The 21,937-nt window shown below is 38.8% G+C and overlaps 1 pseudogene; it reads left to right on the top strand.

Moving 5' to 3' along the window:
- Positions 1-17,627, top strand: part of LOC133785399 (uncharacterized) — a 73,968-nt pseudogene extending 56,341 nt beyond the window's left edge.
- Positions 17,628-21,937: the final 4,310 nt, after the last annotated feature.

The following is a 21,937-nucleotide window of genomic DNA, read 5'->3' as shown; positions in this document are numbered from 1 at the left end:
CCTAATAAAACCCAAGTCTAAGAGTTCTTGTAGCTGTGTCTTTAACTCCTTGAGTTCCGTAGGTGCCATCCGGTATGGTGCCTTAGAGATAGGCTCGGTGCCTGGTACTAATTCTATCGTGAAGTCTATTTCTCGAGTTGGCGGCAATCCTGGCAAGTCATCGGGGAAAACTTCTGGAAATTCTTGTATAACCCGAACATCTCCAACCTTAAGCGGCGTCTCCTTCTCCACATTCGTGATGCTGGCTAAGAACGCTTGGCATCCTTTCTCCATCATTTTCTGAGCTTTGAGAGATGACACTAACGGGGTGCGCAATCTTGAAGCTTGTCCCATGAAGCATCGTCTCTGGCCGTCAGGAGTCTCGAACATTACCTTCTTGTGTCTGCAGTCGATCGTTGCGCCATGCCGTGCTAGCCAATCCATGCCTAATATTACGTCGAAGTCCTTGATCACTAGCTATATCAGGTCTCCTTCTAGTTCTATATCCTCAATCTTGATCGGTACGCCTCGTACTATTCGTGATGATAGAACTACTTTGCTCGAAGGCAACTCGGTTACAAACCTAGTTCTAAATCTTTCACTAGGTTTGTTTAGTTTTTCTATCATTCCTAATGAAATATACGAATGAGTGGCACCCAAATCAAATAATACATGACATAAGTTATTGAGGATAGAAACCTGACCTGTGACCACCTTGTTGCTAGCATCGGCCTCCCCTTGGGTTAAAGCAAAAACCCTAGCAGGAACCATCTTTTCATCCTTCTTCCCTTCTGGCTTTTGCTGAGGACAGTCTCTTTTGCGATGCCCTTCTTGACCACAGTTGAAACACTCCTTGGTGTTGGCGCGGCATTCTCCAGGATGCTTCTTCTGACATTTGGCACATGGCGGGTACTCCACGTAACCCGTCCTATATCCTCCATTATTCGTACGTGCCCTCTTATTGTTGTCAGATTGCTTGTTGTCAGGATGCCTTCTCTTCTGGCCGTTACCGTTGTTGCTGGACTGATTGTTGCCGCTATTGCTAGACTGATTGTTGCCGTTATGGTTGCTGTTGTTCCGACTGGCCTGAGGTTGGCTCTGCTGTCTAGGTTCAGGCTTACTAGCTTCTTCTTTGTTTATGTGTCCAGCACTCGAGTAATGGCCAGGCATGGTTTTGTGTAACAGAAGTCTAAAATCCCCTACTATGTAGGTCAGAAAGTGACAACGTCATACACGAGCAGGGACTTGGGGGGCAAATGTTGTACCCTAATTTTAGCCTGAGTTCATTCACTCAGCTCGAGTACAGCTGAAAAATAAATATACGGAGAAATAACCAAGGGAATGATATCTTCTTTATGCACATAGACAACTCCATTTTCATATGGACATGTGTGGTATTAGGTGTCCTGGGTTTAACCCGAGCTACAGACACGAAGGTTGTGAAGCGCGAGTTCATAATATTCAAACGGCAGTCAAAGTACGAGCTTGAAGGAGATATTCAACTCGTGGTAATTCAAACATATTGCACACCCATGGATCCCTAGAAACTCGGGTCCTTTTATGAGTTTATTTATGACCAGGCTGTCATATTTAATGTCCCAGATATTAGGAGAACATTTACTGTATGATCAAATCATATCCCATTATAAATGGGAAATATATGTATTAAATGTAATAAATATGTATATGCGTGATTGACTCACGCGGTTACCCAAACCTGTCCATGGAATTTCTCTATAAATACTGAGAAAATTTGACATGAAAAGGGACCAATATTGATGAGGACACCAAGACTAAAAATCCAAGTCAAGTTCCAGTTGATCCAAGTCAAGAGGGGAGGAATGATGAGGACACCAGTTTAGGAGCTTGATCAATATTTAGCTTCCTGTAATGAGTCTTTTTTATTTTTAATCACGTTTTTTATTTAGTCTTTGTTTATTTTGTGATAAGTCAAACATTTGACTTGTGTGAGTCCAATAGTCCTTTTGTCTTTAATTTTCAGTTTTTATTAGGAAGACAAAGGGTTGTCTTTAAATTTCAGTTTTCATTAGGAAGACAAAGGGTTGTCTTTATTTTTCGGTTTCATTAGGAAGACAAAAGGCTTGTCTTTAATATTTCGGTTTTTAGGAAGACAAATGGGCTTGTATTGATGTAATTTTCGGCTATATAAGGCCTTGAAAACATTTTGGAAAAAATCAGATTATGTTGAATGAAATTGTGAGTTTATTTCTTCTTGAGTTCTTGAAGAAACTTTTGAACTTATCAAGGAGATTCCTTGTGGCGTTCATCCTGACTTATCAAACGGATTCCATCCCCGTTTGTGGCGTCTTCCTCATACCAAGGTTCGTGCTTGGCTAAGCATTGGGTCGCGGTTCCATTCCAATCTCGTGTGTTCTTGGTGGCTGTTCCATATTTGGTGTCGGGTTTCGTCACATTTGTTGGCGTGGTTCGTATCAGTTGGTATCAGAGATTAGGATCATCCGGTTTGGCCTATCCTTTACTTTGTGTTTTTTTTTTCTATTCAATTCGTGTTCTTATATTAGGATTTCTGAAATAAAAAAAAATAAAAAAATCTATCTATTCGTGTTCTTGATTTTCTTAGTCTTTGTTCTTGTTTTCCTTCTAAAAATCCGAAACCATTATAGTTAATCTCTTTATTCTAGATTGTTTCTTTGTTCAAATCGTGTTCTTATTTCCTTGTTTCAATTGTTTTCTTTGTTTCCCTTATTTGTTGTGAAATCCGAAACTATGCTAGAACTTGTTGATTTATGAATTTCCTTGTTTCCTTGTTCCAATTGTCATTAACCAAATAATCTGTTTTCTTTGTTTCAATTTCCCCTAATTTGTTTTCTTTTTGTTTCTGAATTCGTGAATTAGGATTCTTATTGTAAAAACCGAATTTTCATTGAGTTCCTCTTGTTTGGTTGTGAAATCCGAAAGTTCTTTGGGTTTCTCTTGTTCTTATTGTGCAATCCAAATTGGGATTGAGTTCCCTTGTTCTTATTGTGAAATCTGAATTAGGATTGAGTTTTCTCTTGTTCTTGTAGTGAAATCTGAATTGAGATTGGGTTTTATCTTGTTCTTATGGTGAAATCTGAGTTGAGATTGAGTTTCACTTATTCTTATTGTTAAATCCGAAAGTGGGTTGGGTTTTCTCTTTTCTTTTTGTGAAATCCGAATCTGCATTGTTTCTCTTTTCTTTTTGAGTCTCCAATGTTTCTCTTGTGAAAGCCGATTCATTTTGCTTTCAAATTCATTCCTTGCATCTGCATTTGAGAAATCAAAGAAAAGAAGAAAGAAAAGAAAGAAGAAGAAAACCAAGAGGATCCGAACTAAAAAAAAAAAAAAAAAGTCTGGAAACCCGTCTTAAAATTTTTTGTTCTATTCTTGTTCCCTATGGTCTAGAGGCCTTTTTGCCAAAACCCCACACAAGTGTTCCAAAAAATCATCGTTTTTTCGTCATTTTTCACCAGTTTTCGTCGGTGTTCGTTTGGTTTGTTTGGTTAAATTTGCTGCTTGAATACTCCATATTACCGTTGGATTAGTTTTGAAAGAACTTAAAGAAGAATACGAGTGGAAAAAGGCAGAGGTGTGAGCCTATTTGAGGGTAAAAGCCATCATTGAGTGCAAACACGAGTGGACTTGAGTGACAATTTTTGAGTGAAAACACGTGAGGGAGTGTGGTGAGGTCTTTTCTCCATATTATTCTAACCTTATTTTGCAGATTTCCATCATGGCACAAAATCCAGAGAAAGATGCAAGCAATGATATTCCGCCACTTGAAGTTCCAAATCTGCAAATGCAAGCACTAATTGGGGAGATGCGAAGGATGATGAGGGCGGAGTGTGAGCAAATACATGAAAGGTTGGATAGGGTAGAAGAAGGAACACAACGGAGGCCACGGAGGAATAGGGTGTACCAAAGGGAGGATGAGAATGAAGGGGATTTGGAAGGGTTAGTTTCTGATGAAGAGTTTGATAGGATGTCGGCGGGTAACCATAGGAGGTATGGTCGGGATAGAGAAGCTAGGAACCAGGTAGATGATTATTTAGGAAATATAAAGATGAGAATTCCAGCATTTCAGGGGAAGAGCGATCCTGAGGCATACCTTGAGTGGGAAAAGAAGATGGAGTTAGTTTTTGATTGTCACAACTACTCCGACATGAAGAAGGTAAAACTAGCTGCCATTGAGTTTACTGATTATGCTATTGTTTGGTGGGATCAGTTGTGCATCAACAGGAGACGGAGTGGAGATTGTCCTATTGACACATGGGAGGCAATGAAGAGGGTGATGAGGCGACGGTTTGTACCACCTCATTATTATCGAGATCTATACCTTAAGTTGCAGGGCCTTCGTCAAGGTTCCAAGAGTGTTGATGAGTATTACAAGGAGATGGAGATGGCTATGATTAGAGCCAATGTTGAAGAGGATCGGGAGGCAACCATGGCAAGGTTTTTGAATGGTTTGAACCGAGAGATTGCTAATCCAATTGAGCTACACCATTATGTGGAATTGGAAGATTTGGTGCATATGGCAATCAAAGTTGAGAGGAAGCTCAAGAGGGGTAGTACAAGTTCAAAGCCAAGACCGAGCCCACACCATTCAAGTGCAACACCTTGGCAGTCGAACTATCCAAAGAAGGAAGAAGACCAACCTACTTCATCCTTTACACCAAAACCAGCCGACCCCTCAAGGTAAAACAACCCCTACTTCGTCCCGTTCTAGTGAGATAAAGTGTTTCAAATGTCAGGGGCGAGGACACATAGCTAGCCAATGTCCAAACAAGAGAGTTATGGTGATTCGAGAAAGTGGCGAGCTCGATTCTGAAGATGAAGATCTTGCTGACATGCCACCATTGGAAGATGTTTCTATCGATGATGAGGAGTTTCGGGCAGAATCTGGTGAGATGCTTGCACTAGTCACACGACGAGCCTTAAATTTGCAAGCAAAAGAAGAGGAAGAAGATGTGCAGCGGGAGAACATCTTTCACACTCGTTGTCATGTGAAAGACAAGGTATGCAGTGTGATTATTGATGGAGGTAGTTGTACTAACGTTGCTATTTCTTCCATGGTTGAGAAGCTGGGGCTCCCAACGCTTAAACATCCTTGTCCATACAAGTTGCAGTGGTTGAATGATAGTGGTGAAGTGAGGGTTACAAAACAGGTGCTGGTATCATTTCGAATTGGCAAGTATGAGGATGAGGTATTGTGCGATGTGGTTCCCATGCAAGCTGGACACCTCCTTCTAGGAAGGCCTTGGCTATTTGATCGGCGAGTCCAGCATAATGGCTTCACCAACAAGTACTCATTCACGTTCTGTCAACGAACAATCACTCTAGCTCCATTGACGCCAAAGCAAGTATATGAAGACCAAGTGCGGTTGCAAAAATTGAGTGATAAAAAAAAATTGAGTGAGCAAAAGAAGGAGAGTGAAAAGATGAATGAGAGTGAGAAAAAAAAGAGACAAAGAGAGAAAAGGGTCGAATCAAGTGAGAGAGAAAAGAAAGAGAAAAGTTCGATCAATGAGGGAAAATTAGAGAGAAAACAAAATAATTTTTATGCAAAAAAAAGTGAGGTTAAGGAGGCTCTTTTAAACACTAACCAACTTGATGCTAACAAGCAGGTTTTTGATCCCGGTGATTGGGTATGGTTACACATGAGGAAAGAGCGATTCCCAGCACAAAGACGTTCCAAATTGCTACCTCGAGGAGATGGGCCGTTTCAAGTGCTAGAAAGGATCAATGACAATGCCTACAGACTCGATTTACCAGGTGAGTATACTGTTAGTGCTACTTTTAATGTTTCTGATTTGAGTCCTTTTGATGCAGGTGACGATTTGAGGTCAAATCTTTCTCAAGAGGGGGGGAATGATGAGGACACCAAGACTAAAAATCCAAGTCAAGTTCCAGTTGATCCAAGTCAAGAGGGGAGGAATGATGAGGACACCAGTTTAGGAGCTTGATCAATATTTAGCTTCCTGTAATGAGTCTTTTTTATTTTTAATCACGTTTTTTATTTAGTCTTTGTTTATTTTGTGATAAGTCAAACATTTGACTTGTGTGAGTCCAATAGTCCTTTTGTCTTTAATTTTCAGTTTTTATTAGGAAGACAAAGGGTTGTCTTTAAATTTCAGTTTTCATTAGGAAGACAAAGGGTTGTCTTTATTTTTCGGTTTCATTAGGAAGACAAAAGGCTTGTCTTTAATATTTCGGTCTTTAGGAAGACAAATGGGCTTGTATTGATGTAATTTTCGGCTATATAAGGCCTTGAAAACATTTTGGAAAAAATCAGATTATGTTGAATGAAATTGTGAGTTTATTTCTTCTTGAGTTCTTGAAGAAACTTTTGAACTTATCAAGGAGATTCCTTGTGGCGTTCATCCTGACTTATCAAACGGATTCCATCCCCGTTTGTGGCGTCTTCCTCATACCAAGGTTCGTGCTTGGCTAAGCATTGGGTCGCGGTTCCATTCCAATCTCGTGTGTTCTTGGTGGCTGTTCCATATTTGGTGTCGGGTTTCGTCACACTTGTTGGCGTGGTTCGTATCAAATATTCTGTAATACTGAAACTCTGCCGAAATAGAGAGAATACAACAATAATATAGACTCGTGGACTAGGTGGATTTTAACCACTGAACCACGTAAAAGATTTGTGTTCTTGTGAATTCATTTCATTTTTCATTACGGTTTATTTCTAAGCACTAATCAACCTTATTATTTCTTAATACACTATTGGCAAAAAACCGCGTCAACACATGGATAATATGTAGAATTGGCATTATTCTTTTTTTATTCTATGTGAAAAATGTGCATGTTTGGAAATTATGTGTAAATTGCACCATGTGTGCATGGCCCATGCACACATGGGGTATATGAGATGGGCACAAGAAAAAAATCTTATGTGATGCTAAAGAATGCTACTTGATTATGATTATAGGCTCGTTGTGAAGTTTGTTCAATTTTTGCTTTGCTCGGACTTGAGGTAAGGAAGTTAGATAGAATTCTATTTATTTATGCTATGAACGCTAAGATGTGTTTGTTTGAGGTCAACAGTTATGTATGATGATGTACCATGTGATATGAAGTATGAAATTATATTTTGAGATGATATGATGAATTTGATGAATCATGTATTTCCTTTGTGTTGATATGACTGGATTGCATGTATTTTGTATGTTGTATAACAAGCAAATGGTTGTTAGCGTATTGAACGCGACACAACAAAGGGGTTATTAAGGATATAAAGACGTAACCCTAGTTACTAAGGTATCATGTAACTCATAGGGCGAACGCGCCGAGGTTATTCAAGGATCAGAGCCTCTTGTTTACCTCAAGATGTGGCATGGACAAGAGATGGGGCCATGTTCACAAGGATGGAGCCTCTTGTTTGAATATTTTAATCATATATGATGCATGATAATGATGTATGATGTATGATGATGACATTAAGTATGATGTATGACAATGTATGGATATGATGTTGTATGAGTCTTGCGATATGATTATGTTTTGTTGTGTTTTTCTTTGTTTGTTGTTTCTATTTCCTTACTGGGCTTTTAGCTCACCCCTTACTTTCCCTTTAGGTAATAAATAGGGTTTCGCTTTGGAACGCATGGTGATGTGGGGAGTTTTTGACGTCAGAGTGTGTATGGCGTAGGGGTATCCTATGAGCGAGTAAACGATTAGCTTAAACGCCAATTTTAAAGAATGATGTTATGTTTTATTTTGGTTTCAAAAATTATCAGCGGGACTTGAACTATATTTATTTTTAAATAAATGTTTCATGAGAATTTTTATTTTATTTTAAATTATTGGGCCCAACTTGCACGTTTTAGCTAGGCCCCACTGAAATTTTCATATAATAAGAGGTTTTCTTCTATAAGTTTATGAGCATGGAGATGCTTTACAAAGTATTAGTCTAGGGTGTTTTACATAAATTCTATATGGATAGTTGATTCTAAAAGGTTATTATTGATGGTTGGACGGGCTATTGTTAGTATTTGTTAGGATCGTGCAATTTGTAGCTAAGGACGCTTGGACTCCCCTTTTCTTGTTATTATTAGGGTTCGGCTTATCCCAATCTCTCAACCAGGTTTGATTACTTGGTACTACTTGTTCCAATGATTACATTCATTGGATTTCTTCTTTTCATTTATATTTATTTTTCTTGTATGCCTGTAAGGTTGAGTTACTAAGCGTTATCGCTTACTTAGTTGTTTCATGTTCTAGGTCAAGGAAAAGATGGAGTAGTGAGAGCTGGAGTCTGCTTTGCTGGATTGTACATGTGGCCTGACCGTAGGAAGTCAGAGGATTTTAATGTTTTGATAAATTTTATAAACTTATGCCTCACTCTAGTTAATTATGTTATTTTGGATGGTTGTAATGTTCTAAGTATGCGCATGCCTACAAAAGTTTTTTTATAGAGATTTGTATGGAACTCTTTCTAATGAAAAGACTATGTTTTTTTGTAAAATATTTTGATAAAATTTTTGGGTTGTTACACTTATTGTCACTATACAAAAAATTCTCAAATAACTCAACTTCTCCTGATTCAATTATCACATTAGACTCCAAGTCAAATAACATGTAGGTCTTGCTATTTGAGGCATTGCCTTAAAATACACATTTGTTGGCTCTTGAACCCCGCTTCGTTCTTTTAGGCTCCGTGCTCTTGCAATATGCAAGGCACCCCCATACTTTGAGATACCCTAGGTTGGGCCTCTTTTCTTTCCATATCTCATATGGTGAAATTTCATTATTCTTTAGAGGAACCTGGTTTAGAATATAACAAGCGGTAAACAAGGTTTCTACCCATAACGCAAAACTCAAATTTGCTTGTACTAACATATCATTTATTATTTCAACATATGTTATATTCTTTCTTTCCGCTATACCATTTTGTTGGGGTGTATAAGGCGCTGTACAATCCTGTATTTGTTATATTATTTCATATAATATTATTTCATATTATTTGTAAAATAATGTGACAAAATGTGATTTGTCACACAAATGTGATTTGTCACACCTTGTAACATATTATTGAGAGTCACAAAAATTGGACACATGTGATTGGCAAAATGTGACATATTTTGGAGTTACAAAATCAGTTACAAATTTGTAACTCCCAAATAGTACCAAATAATGTGTATATTATATGTTACACATTTGAGATTGAATTTCATAAAGCCATATGTGAAATGGCTGTTAGAGATATTATTTTAACCCCAATAATGTGTTTTGGGGGTTACAAAATCAATTGGGAGGGTTTAGAACCGTTTGGAAAAACATCACAAATTGGTGTGCTAAAACTGGGTTGTGGCGGCGGCCATTGAATGATGGTGGCGGCGGCCTAGGGGACAGATAGCAGTGGCCGCGACCACTGATGTCCCTGGCCGCCGCCACAGGTGCATTTCAGGCCAATTTTTCAATTTTTATCAAATATGTTGAATGGTTCCAAAAACCCAAATAACTCCCAAATCTCATTTTTAATTCCATAATAATCCAATTAATCATTGGTAACATCCATAGGAGTTGGTGGAATTTAAAATTCAAAAGGTGTCTCTAAACTCTATAAATAGAAGCCAATAGCTCACTTGTAAGACACACCATTTTCCATCCACAAAGCACTTTGCTGGAAAATACACCATAGAGGCTTGATAATTCCAGAGAGCTATTTCCTAGAGAGATCCCTTAGTGCTTAGAGAATTGGGGGAAATAAGCTTTTGGACAAAGGTTTTGAACCTTATTCAAGTTGGTGATCCCCACTACTCTACACTTTGGTTGTGTGAGAGGTTGTCCCTTTTATTGGTTTTCTTTTCATTCTGTTGTTCTTCTTGTATTATTAGTGTATTGAGTTTGTAATCCTCTACTTCTATTTCTATTTACATATTCATTGGTATATTTTGTTTTAGGGTTGTAGTTCTTATAATTCTCTTCCTTCTCTTATTTCTATTTACTTGTATTTTGAGCAATTGAGTTGTAATATTTATTTAATCTATCATATTGTCTATTGTATTTTTTGCATAGAGTTGTATTTTGGTTTTTCCACTTTTTCATTGAGCAATAATATATACAGTATTATACCATGCATCTCACAAAACACATTGAATTCAATGGAAAAGTATTCACTGCCCCTATCACTTCTAACACTTTAATTTTTTTTCCAATTGATTTTCAACTTCGACATTATAGATTTCAAACATGCGAAAGCGCTCATCCGTATTCTTAATCAAGTACACATATGTGAATCTAGAACAATCATCAATAAAGGTAATAAAAATAATTTTGCCCACCTCTAGTAATTATTCCATTCCATTAACATAAATCACTATGTATCAAATCTAACAAGTTAGTTTTCCTTTAAACACATGGAAAATGTTTCTTTACCATCATAGATTTTACACAAAATTCACACTTATCATGCTCAACATCATTGAATACAATTAAACCACATTTGATAACTCTTTTAATTGTACTATATCCTATATGAGCAAGTCTATTATGCCACAAACAAGTAGAATCAAAGCCAAGCATATAAGAGGAAGATAAGCATGCATTATTATCAAACACAATTGTCTTTGGTACACAATTTTATCATTCCATCACAAGCATACCCTTTCCCCACAAAGTAGTTTCCCTTGGATAGAATTAGCTTGCTGGACTCAAACACCACTTTGATGCCCAGTTTGCTCAACATATGCCCACTCACAAGATTCCTACTCATAACCGAAACATACAACACCTTGGTCAATAAAACCTTCTTTCTGAATGTAAAGTAAAAATTAACATTCCCCCTTGCCAAACACCTTGGACCTATTCTCATTGCCCATTTGGGTCTCATGACCATCTCTTGATTCTTAAAATGTTTTTAAGATATCTCTATCATAAGTTACATGTATGGTGGCATAAGTGTCATACCACCATCCTTGCACTTTCCCTTGGATGGCATTCACCTCACTCAAGGTAGCAACCAACTCATCTTCGGTTGTGTTGACCTTGGATCCATGGTCGTGAGGCTTTCGGTACTTGCACTCCTAGCCATGTGGCCACTCTTGCCACAAACAAAGCAAGGGCCTCTCACACCCTTAAATCGCCTTTCATTCTTCTTAGGGGCTAGGTGATGAGGACACCAAGACCCAAGTATCAAGTCAAGTTCCAGTTGGTCCAGTGACGAGGGCACGAGCCAAGAGGTTCAAGGAAGAACTTAACAGCCTAGTCCACAAAGTCCTAAAACAAGAGGTGACCGTGGTCAACATTGAAGGAGAACAAAGACTTGTCTTACTCATCAAAGTTGACTGAGTTTAGAAGCTTAATGAGTCTTTTTATTTTTAGTCACGTTTTTTAGTCTTTGTTTATTTTGTGATAAGTCAAACATTTGACTTATGTGAGTCCAATAGTCCTTTTGTCTTTAATTTTCGGTTTTCATGAGGAAGACAAAAGGCTTGTCTTTAATTTCGGTTTTCATTAGGTAGACAAAGGGGCTGTCCTTAATTTTTCGGTTTCATTAGGAAGACCAAGGGTCTTGTTTTCATGTAATTTTCGTCCTTATAAGGACTGCCAAAACATTTGGAAAAATCAGATTATGTTGAATGAAATTGTGAGTTTATTTCTTCTTGAGTTCTTGAAGAAACTTTTGAACTTATCAAGGAGATTCCTTGTGGCGTTCATCCTGACTTATCAAACGGATTCCATCCCCGTTTGTGGCGTCTTCCTCATACCAAGGTTCGTGCTTGGCTAAGCATTGGGTCGCGGTTCCATTCCAATCTCGTGTGTTCTTGGTGGCTGTTCCATATTTGGTGTCGGGTTTCGTCACACTTGTTGGCGTGGTTCGTATCAGTTGGTATCAGAGCTTAGGATCATCTGGTTTGGCCTATCCTTTTTTTTCATTTGTGTTCTATTCGTATTTCAATTTCAGGATTTCTGAAATCAAAAAAAAAAAAATCTATCTATTCGTGTTCTTGATTTTCTTAGTCTTTGTTCTTGTTTTCCTTCTAAAAATCTGAAACCATTATAGTTAATCTCTTTATTCCAGATTGTTTCTTTGTTCAAATCGTGTTCTTAATATCCTTGTTCCAATTGTTTGTGGTGAAATCAGAAACTATTCTAGAGCTTGTTGAAATCGTGAATTAGGGCTTTGAGTTTTTTCTCTTGTTCTAATTGTAGAATCTGAATTTTCATTGAGTTTCTAGTGCTGTTTTGTTTTGAAATCCGAATTTTGCCTTGGGTTTCTTGTTCTTGTTGTGAAATCCGAAATTGGTATTGATAATTCCCTTGTTTCAATTGTGTCCCTGGTTTCCATTGGTTCCTTTATTTGTTGTGGAATCCGAGACTGTTATAGTGCCACCAATTATTTTGGTTTTGATCTTATTGTTTGAATCACAGATTGGATTTTGGGAATATTGGTTTTCTGTTATTGGGAGTGTTCTTGAATCTGTTATAGTACCACAGTTTGCTTGGTTTTCGGATTGGTTCTTTGGTGTTCAAATTTTTTTTTTCTTTTCAAAAATTGAGTATCTGGGTTATCAAATTTGAGAGATAAAAAAAAAAAAAGGAAGAAAGGAAAGGAAAAATCAAGAGGATCCGAACCTTAAAAAAAAAACAAAAAAACAAAAAAAAAGAGTCTGGAAACCTGTCTTAAAAATTTTTGTTCTAATCTTGTTCCTTATGGTCTAGAGGCCTTTTGACCAAAATCCCACACAAGTGTTCCAAAAATCATCATTTTTCGTCATTTTCACCAGTTTTCGTCGGTGTTCGTTTGGTTTGTTTGGTTGGATTTGCTGCTTGAATACTCCATATCACTGTTTCATTAGTTTTCAAAGAGCTTAAAGAAGGAAATAGAGTGGAAAAAGACAGAGGTGTGAGCTTATTTGAGGGTAAAAGCCATCATTGAGTGCAAACACGAGTGTACTTGAGTGACCATTTTCTTTGAGTGAAACACGTGAGGGAGTGCAGTGAGGTCCTTTCTATAATTGTCTAACCTTATTGTTTTGCAGATTCTCCATCATGTCACAAAATACAGAAAGAAATGCAGGCAATGACGCTCCACCACCTACAGTTCCAAATCTACAAATTGAAGCTTTAATGGGGGAGATGAGGAGGATGTTGAGGGAGGAGTGTGAGCAAATACATGAGCGGTTGGATAGGGTAGAAGAGGGGGCACAACGGAGACCAAGGAGGAATAGGGTGCACCAAAGGGAGGATGAGAATGAAGGGGATTTGGAAGGGGTAGTTTCTGATGATGAGTTTGATAGGATGTCGGCGGGTAACCATAGGAGGTATGGTGGGCATAGAGAAGATAGGCACCAGGTAGATAATTATTTGGGGAATATCAAAATGAGAATCCCAGCATTTCAAGGGAAGAGTGATCCTGAAGCATACCTTGAGTGGGAGAAGAAAATGGAGCTAGTTTTTGATTGTCACAACTGCTCCGACATGAAGAAGGTAAAACTTGCTGCCATTGAGTTTACTGATTATGCTATTGTTTGGTGGGATCAGTTGTGCATCAACAGGAGGCGGAGTGGAGATCGCCCTATTGACACATGGGAGGCCATGAAGAGGGTGATGAGGCGACGGTTTGTACCACCTCATTATTATCGAGATCTCTACCTTAAGTTGCAGGGTCTTCGTCAGGGCTACAGAAGTGTTTATGAGTATTACAAGGAGATGGAGATGGCTATGATTAGAGCCAATGTTGAAGAGGATCGGGAGGCAACCATGGCAAGGTTTTTGAATGGGTTGAACCGAGAGATTGCTGACCCAATCGAACTACACCATTATGTGGAATTGGAGGATTTGGTTCATATGGCAATCATAGTTGAGAGGCAGCTCAAGAAGGGTAGTTCAAGTTCGAGGCCAAGACCGAGCCCACACAATCCAAGTACAACACCTTGGAGGTCGAACTATCCAAAGAAAGAAGACCAACCCACTTCATCATCTACACCAAAACCAGCCACCACAGCCACACCACCTCAAGGTAAAAAAACTCCTACTAAGTCTCATTCTAGTGAGATAAGGTGTTTCAAATGTCAGGGGCGAGGACACATAGCTAGCCAGTGTCCAAACAAGAGAGTTATGGTGATTCGAGAAAGTGGAGAGATAGATTCTGAAGATGAAGATGATCTTGCTGACATGCCACCATTGGAAGATGCTTCTGACAATGAGTATGGGCCAGAATCTGGTGAGATGCTTGCACACTAGTCACAAGGCGAGTCCTGAATTTGCAAGCAAAAGAAGAGGAAGAAGAGGTGCAGCGAGAGAACATCTTTCACACTCGTTGTCATGTGAGAGACAAGGTATGTAGTGTCATTATTGATGGAGGTAGTTGTACTAATGTTGCTAGTGCTTCCATGGTTTCCAAGCTGGGGCTTACAACGCTTAGGCATCCTTGTCCATACAAGTTGCAATGGTTGAATGATAGTGGTGAAGTGAGGGTTACAAAACAAGTACTGGTCTCATTTCGCATTGGCAAGTATGAAGATGAGGTGTTGTGTGATGTGGTTCCCATGCAAGCTGGACACCTCCTTCTAGGAAGGCCTTGGCAATTTGATCGGCGGGTGCAGCATGATGGATTCACCAACAAGTATTCATTCACATTCCGTCAACAAACAATCACTCTAGCGCCTTTGACACCAAAGCAAGTGTATGAAGATCAAGTGAGGTTGCAAAAATTGAGTGACAAAAAGAAAATGAGTGAGCAAAAAGAGAGTGAAAAGATGAATGAGAGTGAGGAAAAAGAGAGACAAAGAGAGAAAAGTGTGGAATCAAGTGAGAGAAAACAAAATAATTTTTATGCAAAAAAAAGTGAGGTTAAGAGAGCTTTGTGTACAAAACAGCCCATGATTTTACTCATGTATAAGGAGGCTCTTTTAAATACTAACCAACTTGATTCTTCGCTGCCAAGTGTTGTTGTGTCTATTTTGCAGGAATTTGAGGATGTGTTTCCTGAGAAAGTACCACATGGGTTGCCACCTGTTCGAGGAATAGAACATCAAATTGATTTTGTTCCAGGTGCTTCCATCCCAAACCGACCAGCCTACAGAAGTAATCCTGATGAAACAAAGGAATTGCAAAGGCAAATTGAAGAATTGATGGAGAAAGGGCATGTGAGAGAAAGCATGAGCCCTTGTGCTGTTCCAGTGATTCTAGTTCCCAAGAAGGATGGAACATGGAGGATGTGTGTTGACTGTCGAGCCATCAACAATATAACGGTAAAATATCGACATCCCATTCCTCGTTTAGATGACATGTTAGATGAATTGCATGGTTCTTGTGTGTTTTCCAAAATTGATCTTAAAAGTGGGTATCATCAGATACGTATGAAAGAAGGGGATGAGTGGAAAACTGCTTTTAAAACTAAACATGGATTGTATGAGTGGTTAGTCATGCCTTTTGGACTAACTAATGCACCTAGCACTTTCATGCGCTTAATGAATCATGTATTGCGTGCTTTCATTGGAAAATTTGTGGTTGTGTATTTTGATGACATTCTTATTTATAGTAAGAATTTGCATGACCATGTTTTGCATTTGCATTCTGTTTTGGATGTTCTTAGGAAACAGAGTTTATATGCTAACCTCAGTAAGTGTACTTTCTGAACCGATAAGCTTGTTTTCCTAGGCTTTGTTGTTAGTGCTACAGGTATTCAGGTGGATGAAGAAAAGATCAAAGCCATCCAAGAGTGGCCGACCCCTACAACTATAGGTAATGTTAGAAGTTTTCATGGACTTGCTAGCTTCTACAGGAGGTTTGTGAAAAATTTTAGCACCATCGCCGCACCACTTACAGAAGTTATCAAAAAGAATGTGATATTTAAATGGGGTGAAGCTCAAGAGGAGGCATTTCAGCTACTGAAATTCAAGCTTACTCATGCTCCTTTACTTGCTTTGCCTAACTTTTCTAACACTTTTGAAGTTGAATGTGATGCTTCTGGAATAGGTATTGGCGCTGTTCTTATGCAGGATGGGAGACCGCTTGCATACTTTAGCGAAAAGCTAAGTGGGGCTGCCCTCAATTACCCCACCTATGACAAAGAATTGTATGCACTAGTGCGTGCTTTAGAAACATGGCAGCACTATTTGTGGCCAAAGGAGTTTGTGATTCGCACAGATCATGAATCCTTGAAACATTTGAAAGGCCAACACAAGCTCAACAAGAGACATGCAAGATGGGTTGAGTTCATTGAGACATTTCCTTATGTCATTCGCTATAAACAAGCTAAGGAGAATGTGGTTGCTGATGCCCTTTCTCGCAGGTATGCCCTAATCTCTACTCTTGATGCTAAATTTCTTGGGTTTGAACACATAAAGGAGTTGTATTCTGCTGACCATGATTTTGGGGAAACTTATGCAGTTTGTGAAAAGTCTGCTGACGGAAAATTTTATAGGCATGAGGGTTTCTTGTTTAGGGAGCATAGGTTGTGTGTACCTAATTGTTCTTTGAGAGATTTGCTAGTTAGAGAGTCCCACAGGGGAGGGTTGATGGGACATTTTGGAGTTGCTAAGACCCTAGCTATGTTGCAAGAGCACTTCTTTTGGCCCCACATGAAACGAGATGTTGAGCGAATTTGTGGTAGGTGTGTCACTTGTAGGCAAGCTAAATCAAGAGTTCAGCCAAATGGCCTTTACACACCCCTACCTATCCCTAGTTCACCATGGGTTGACATTTCAATAGATTTTGTGTTGGGTTTACCTAGAAGTAAGCGTGGGAGGGATTCAATCTTTGTGGTTGTAGACAGATTTTCTAAGATGGCTCATTTTATTCCTTGTCATAAAACTGATGATGCCTCTAACGTTGCAGATTTGTTCTTTAGGGAGATTGTGAGATTACATGGTATGCCTAGAACAATTGTATCAGATAGGGATGCCAAGTTCTTAAGCTATTTTTGGAAAACATTGTGGGGAAAACTTGGGACAAAACTATTATTTTCTACTACTTGTCACCCTCAAACGGATGGTCAAACAGAAGTAGTTAATAGGACCCTATCCACCTTGTTGAGGGCTATCATAAGTAAAAATATTAAGACTTGGGAAGATTGTTTGCCACATGTTGAGTTTGCTTATAATCGTTCAATGCATTCTGCTACTAAATTTTCACCATTTGAAATTGTTTATGGTTTTAATCCTCTAACTCCTTTGGATTTATCACCTTTACCTGTTTCTGAGCATTTGAATTTAGATGGCGAGAAGAAGGCAGAATTTGTGAAGAAAATCCATGAGAGGGCGCGACTCAACATAGAGAGAAGGACTGAACAATACATTAAGCAAGCTAACAAGGGTCGTCATAAGCAGGTTTTTGAGCCCGGTGATTGGGTATGGTTACACATGAGGAAAGAGCGATTCCCAACACAAAGGCGTTCAAAATTGCTACCTCGAGGAGATGGTCCATTTCAAGTACTTGAAAGGATCAATGACAATGCCTACAGACTCGATTTACCAGGTGAGTATAATGTTAGTGCTACTTTTAATGTTTCTGATTTGAGTCCTTTTGATGCAGGTGACGATTTGAGGTCAAATCCTTCTAAAGAGGGGGGGAATGATGAGGACACCAAGACCCAAGTATCAAGTCAAGTTCCAGTTGGTCCAGTGACGAGGGCACGAGCCAAGAGGTTCAAGGAAGAACTTAACAGCCTAGTCCACAAAGTCCTAAAACAAGAGGAGACCGTGGTCAACATTGAAGGAGAACAAAGACTTGTCTTACTCATCAAAGTTTACTGATTGTAGAAGCTTAATGAGTCTTTTTATTTTTAGTCACGTTTTTTAGTCTTTGTTTATTTTGTGATAAGTCAAACATTTGACTTGTGTGAGTCCAATAGTCCTTTTGTCTTTAATTTTTGGTTTTCATGAGGAAGACAAAAGGCTTGTCTTTAATTTCGGTTTTCATTAGGTAGACAAAGGGGCTGTCCTTAATTTTTCGGTTTCATTAGGAAGACCAAGGGTCTTGTTTTCATGTAATTTTCGTCCTTATAAGGACTGCCAAAACATTTGGAAAAATCAGATTATGTTGAATGAAATTGTGAGTTTATTTCTTCTTGAGTTCTTGAAGAAACTTTTGAACTTATCAAGGAGATTCCTTGTGGCGTTCATCCTGACTTATCAAACGGATTCCATCCCCGTTTGTGGCGTCTTCCTCATACCAAGGTTCGTGCTTGGCTAAGCATTGGGTCGCGGTTCCATTCCAATCTCGTGTGTTCTTGGTGGCTGTTCCATATTTGGTGTCGGGTTTCGTCACACTTGTTGGCGTGGTTCGTATCACTAGGTAAGTTTCTTTCTTTGATTGGAGCTTCTTATGAATCTTCTCTTTGGAATGAGGAGGGTTTATCTATGGCATTAGCCTTGGATGTCCCAACATTGGACTTTTCCATACACTTGTCTCTAGAATGAGACTCCTCTTCAATCCTTAGGTGTGTCAAGATCTCTTCCAAAGAGATCTCTTCATTCTTGTGCAGGATATTCTTTCTTCACTGTGTGAGGGATTATAGATAAGTTGCCTCCATCATGGATAAGCTATAGCTTATCCATGATGGAGGCAACTTATCTATAATCCCTCACACAGTGAAGGGTTCCGTCAATGTTATCTTAAGAGTAGACAACTTATTCAAAATAACTTGAAGCTCATGTACTTGGGGGAGTAAGCCTAGAGCTACGATTATCAACTAAGTTTATCAACGCATTGCTTGACAAACATTTATTCATTAAATTTCTAGAAATAGCATAACATACAAAATGTTTTTGAGATAAGCAAAATACTAAAATACTTATCTTTTATTTCTTTTGTACTTTAACTAACCGTGAGCCCATGTGTCCCGGTAGGTGAGAGTCACAAATATTCACTTAGTTAAATAGAGAAACATCTCAATTAATAAAACATCCTAGACTTTTATTAACTACCTATCTATCTGATCAAAGTAACGAAAACTCATGTGTCCCGGTAGGCGAAAGTCACAAATATTTCTTACTTTATGAGTTTGACCCATGGTTTTGACTATTATAGACATAATTCCTATAGTCACCGTAGGGATAAGTCTGTAGAAGGTCCATCTATAACCATCTATCCTAATAAATTTAACCATGTTAAGAAGTCCAATGAACACCCTCCGTAGGGAGACGAAATCAAAGCGCCATGAGGCCCCACTGAACTCTAACTTTGCTAAATCAACGGTGGAGATCGAATTCAGATTTAAAAATTCATTATTAAATATTTTAGTATTTTATTCTTTTCAAAATTATCAACTTAGGTTTGCCAAATTATTAAATATAATTAATAAACCAACCTAGGTTTGCCAAATTATTAAAATAATTAATAAACCAACTTAGGTTAGCCAAATTATTAAAATAATCAATAAACCAACTCAGGTTTGCCAAATTATTAAAATAATTAATAAACTATAGTTTATAATTTTCTCAATAATTCTAAAATTACCAATTGAGTATTAATCCAAAAATTATATTTAAGTTGTTTCTAATCAATTATTAGGTCCAACTAAAAAGATTAACCTAATATAATTAAGTCCAACTTAGGTAAATGGGCCTTAACAATTCGAGCTTGCATGGAGGAGAGCTGGGTTCAGTATGTCGCACTCACTACTAAGGCTCTCCAACTTCCATACATAGCCCAAAAAGACAAGAATTTGAACCTTCATTTTATTAATTGTTATTCAATTGATTGGCCCAATTTAGTAATGCAAAGAAAATGGGCCTTCAAAGGTGGAACCACCCACAAGAGAGAACTATAAACTTTACATGTTCAATTGGGCCCAAATAAAACCTAACATTTAATGAAAGTTTTATTTGAGTTTCCCACATTTTTACAATAATTTGAAATTTGAATTTTTTTAAAAAATTAACAGTTTCCAAAATAAAAAATATAAATTTTCAAAATTTATATTTAAAAAATAATAATTTTTTTCAGCACCACGCGCATACGCATCCACGCACACACACCACGCAAACGTGCTTGTGTGTCCAACGCGTGCCTGTTGACCCAAGATTTGGCCAACTGACACGGAGTCAAAGCGTGATTGATGTGGACGAATGTATAGAGAAGAACGCAATGACAAAAGTAAAGAAAACACAGTAATTTATAGTGGTTCGGCCCCAGGATCTGGTAATGACCTACATCCACTTAGAATGATATTGATATAAGAATTAGAAGGGTGATCAAAGAACCTGGGTTCAATGAGTTTCACTAACCTCTGAAGAACAATACAAGTTTACTTGGAAAATTACTATAGTTTTGAATGACTAAAAAGCGAGAAAGGTCCCTTCCTTTGAGCTATCTCTTGCTATTTATAGGCTCAAGGAGGGTTACAAGAGATTGTTACAGATATTCTTCCCTGAATAATCGGATATCCAAAAGATTGTATGAGGTAAATTCGGGATTCATAAAGATCTTCCCATAAATGTTGCCTTGTACGCGGAAGTACCGACCAGACTGGTCGCGGGTAAGACAGGCTTACCCTGCTTCTACTGTGTCTCCTGGTCGATACTCTAGCAGACGCTTCCAGGTATCAGCCACGTGTCCAGAGATTATTTGCCACGTCACCAATGCTAATTTATTGGATAACATATGCCCCCAAAGTTTATTTACTACGAACAGTAAATAAACTTTGAACGAACGACTCTTCGGTAACCCCTCCTGACGTGTCAGAACCCTTCGTGTGCTCTCGAAAAAGGCAACCCACTTCTGTCTAATCATGCCTTTTCAGTTCCCCAGAAACGATTTCGACAGCCATCCCGTTTCCCCATACTTTGAAAAAGGAAAACTAATGGTTACACTTTTTTAATATCAGAGACAAACTTATATAAGACCGTCGGAGCCTCTTCTTTCTTTTTACGCACGCCATTATCTTTGCAGAAAACCCTAAAAACCAGAGCTATAACCTTCTTCGGAGACCGTTTTCCTGCACTTGCAAGACTCAGACCGCGGACTCTTTAATCTCCGAAGACCGTTCTTCCACCTTCGCGATCACTTTTCTTGGTAAGTTTTTGAAACCCCATGCTTCTAATTTCTCACGGTGCATGCTTTTGATGGTCTACTGTTTAGGTCTTTTTGTTTCCGGTTTAAGATGCTTGTAGACAGGATGTTTTGTAGGCAAAATAGATTTACGAGTTAGTTTAAAATCCAAGATCATGCTTTTTAGGACGTAAAACCGAAGTAACATTTCAATTTTTAAGCCAGTTGAAAAATAAATTTTTCCCGCCCTAAGGGGAGTTGAAAAAGCTTTCTCAGAAAAACTTTTTACTTTCACCCTTTGATCCGTTTTTCAAACTATTCATGTAGAAAGATCCAGCTTTTTGTTAGAATGCTGTTGTATAAAAGCCTAACTTTTATACTCGACCATCGTTATTCTAAAAAGCCCTTTAAAGTTCTATATCCTCACCTCCCCATTTTTCTGTTTGCAGACTTTAATGCCAGATTTGTGGGGAGGTGAAAGACCCATCGATGACGACCTTCTTGCCCAGCTGCTCGAGGGAGAAGAACATCCAGCTGTACGCGTCCACGAGATTCCTTTCTCGCGATCTTCTTCCAGACCCCATCCTTCCTCCCAAATGGCTCGCTCCAAGTCTTCTGGCAAGAAAATTCCCGAGTCTAAAAGCAACCCTACTTCTCCTGCCCAGCCTGATTCGCAGGATAGGGCTCCCTCGACCAGCGGTCGAGAAAATCTGGTTCCTGACCCTAATATCCAAACTAGGGCTCGCCCTTGCCATCGAAATCCGCCTGATGTCGAGTGGTATACTTCCCCAGCCTGTTCAGTGACCCTTCGAATGGTCGCTAACTGCTTCAGGAAATTCCCCCTTACGGGGATAACCATTATACGTCCTACCGCAGACCAGAGGGCTAACTGTCCAGGAGGGGCGAACAGCGCCTGGTCCCGGTATCATATTGAGGCGGGAGCTTATCTCCCTCTTCATCCCTTTTTTGTGGGGGTGGCCAATTATTTCGGTGTTGCCCCCTTCCAAAT

The sequence above is a fragment of the Humulus lupulus genome, chromosome 6 (assembly GCF_963169125.1).
Source record: "Humulus lupulus chromosome 6, drHumLupu1.1, whole genome shotgun sequence".
Lineage (NCBI taxonomy): Eukaryota > Viridiplantae > Streptophyta > Magnoliopsida > Rosales > Cannabaceae > Humulus > Humulus lupulus.
The sequence above is the reverse complement of the archived record's forward strand: the minus strand, read 5'-3'. Positions and strand labels throughout refer to the sequence as shown.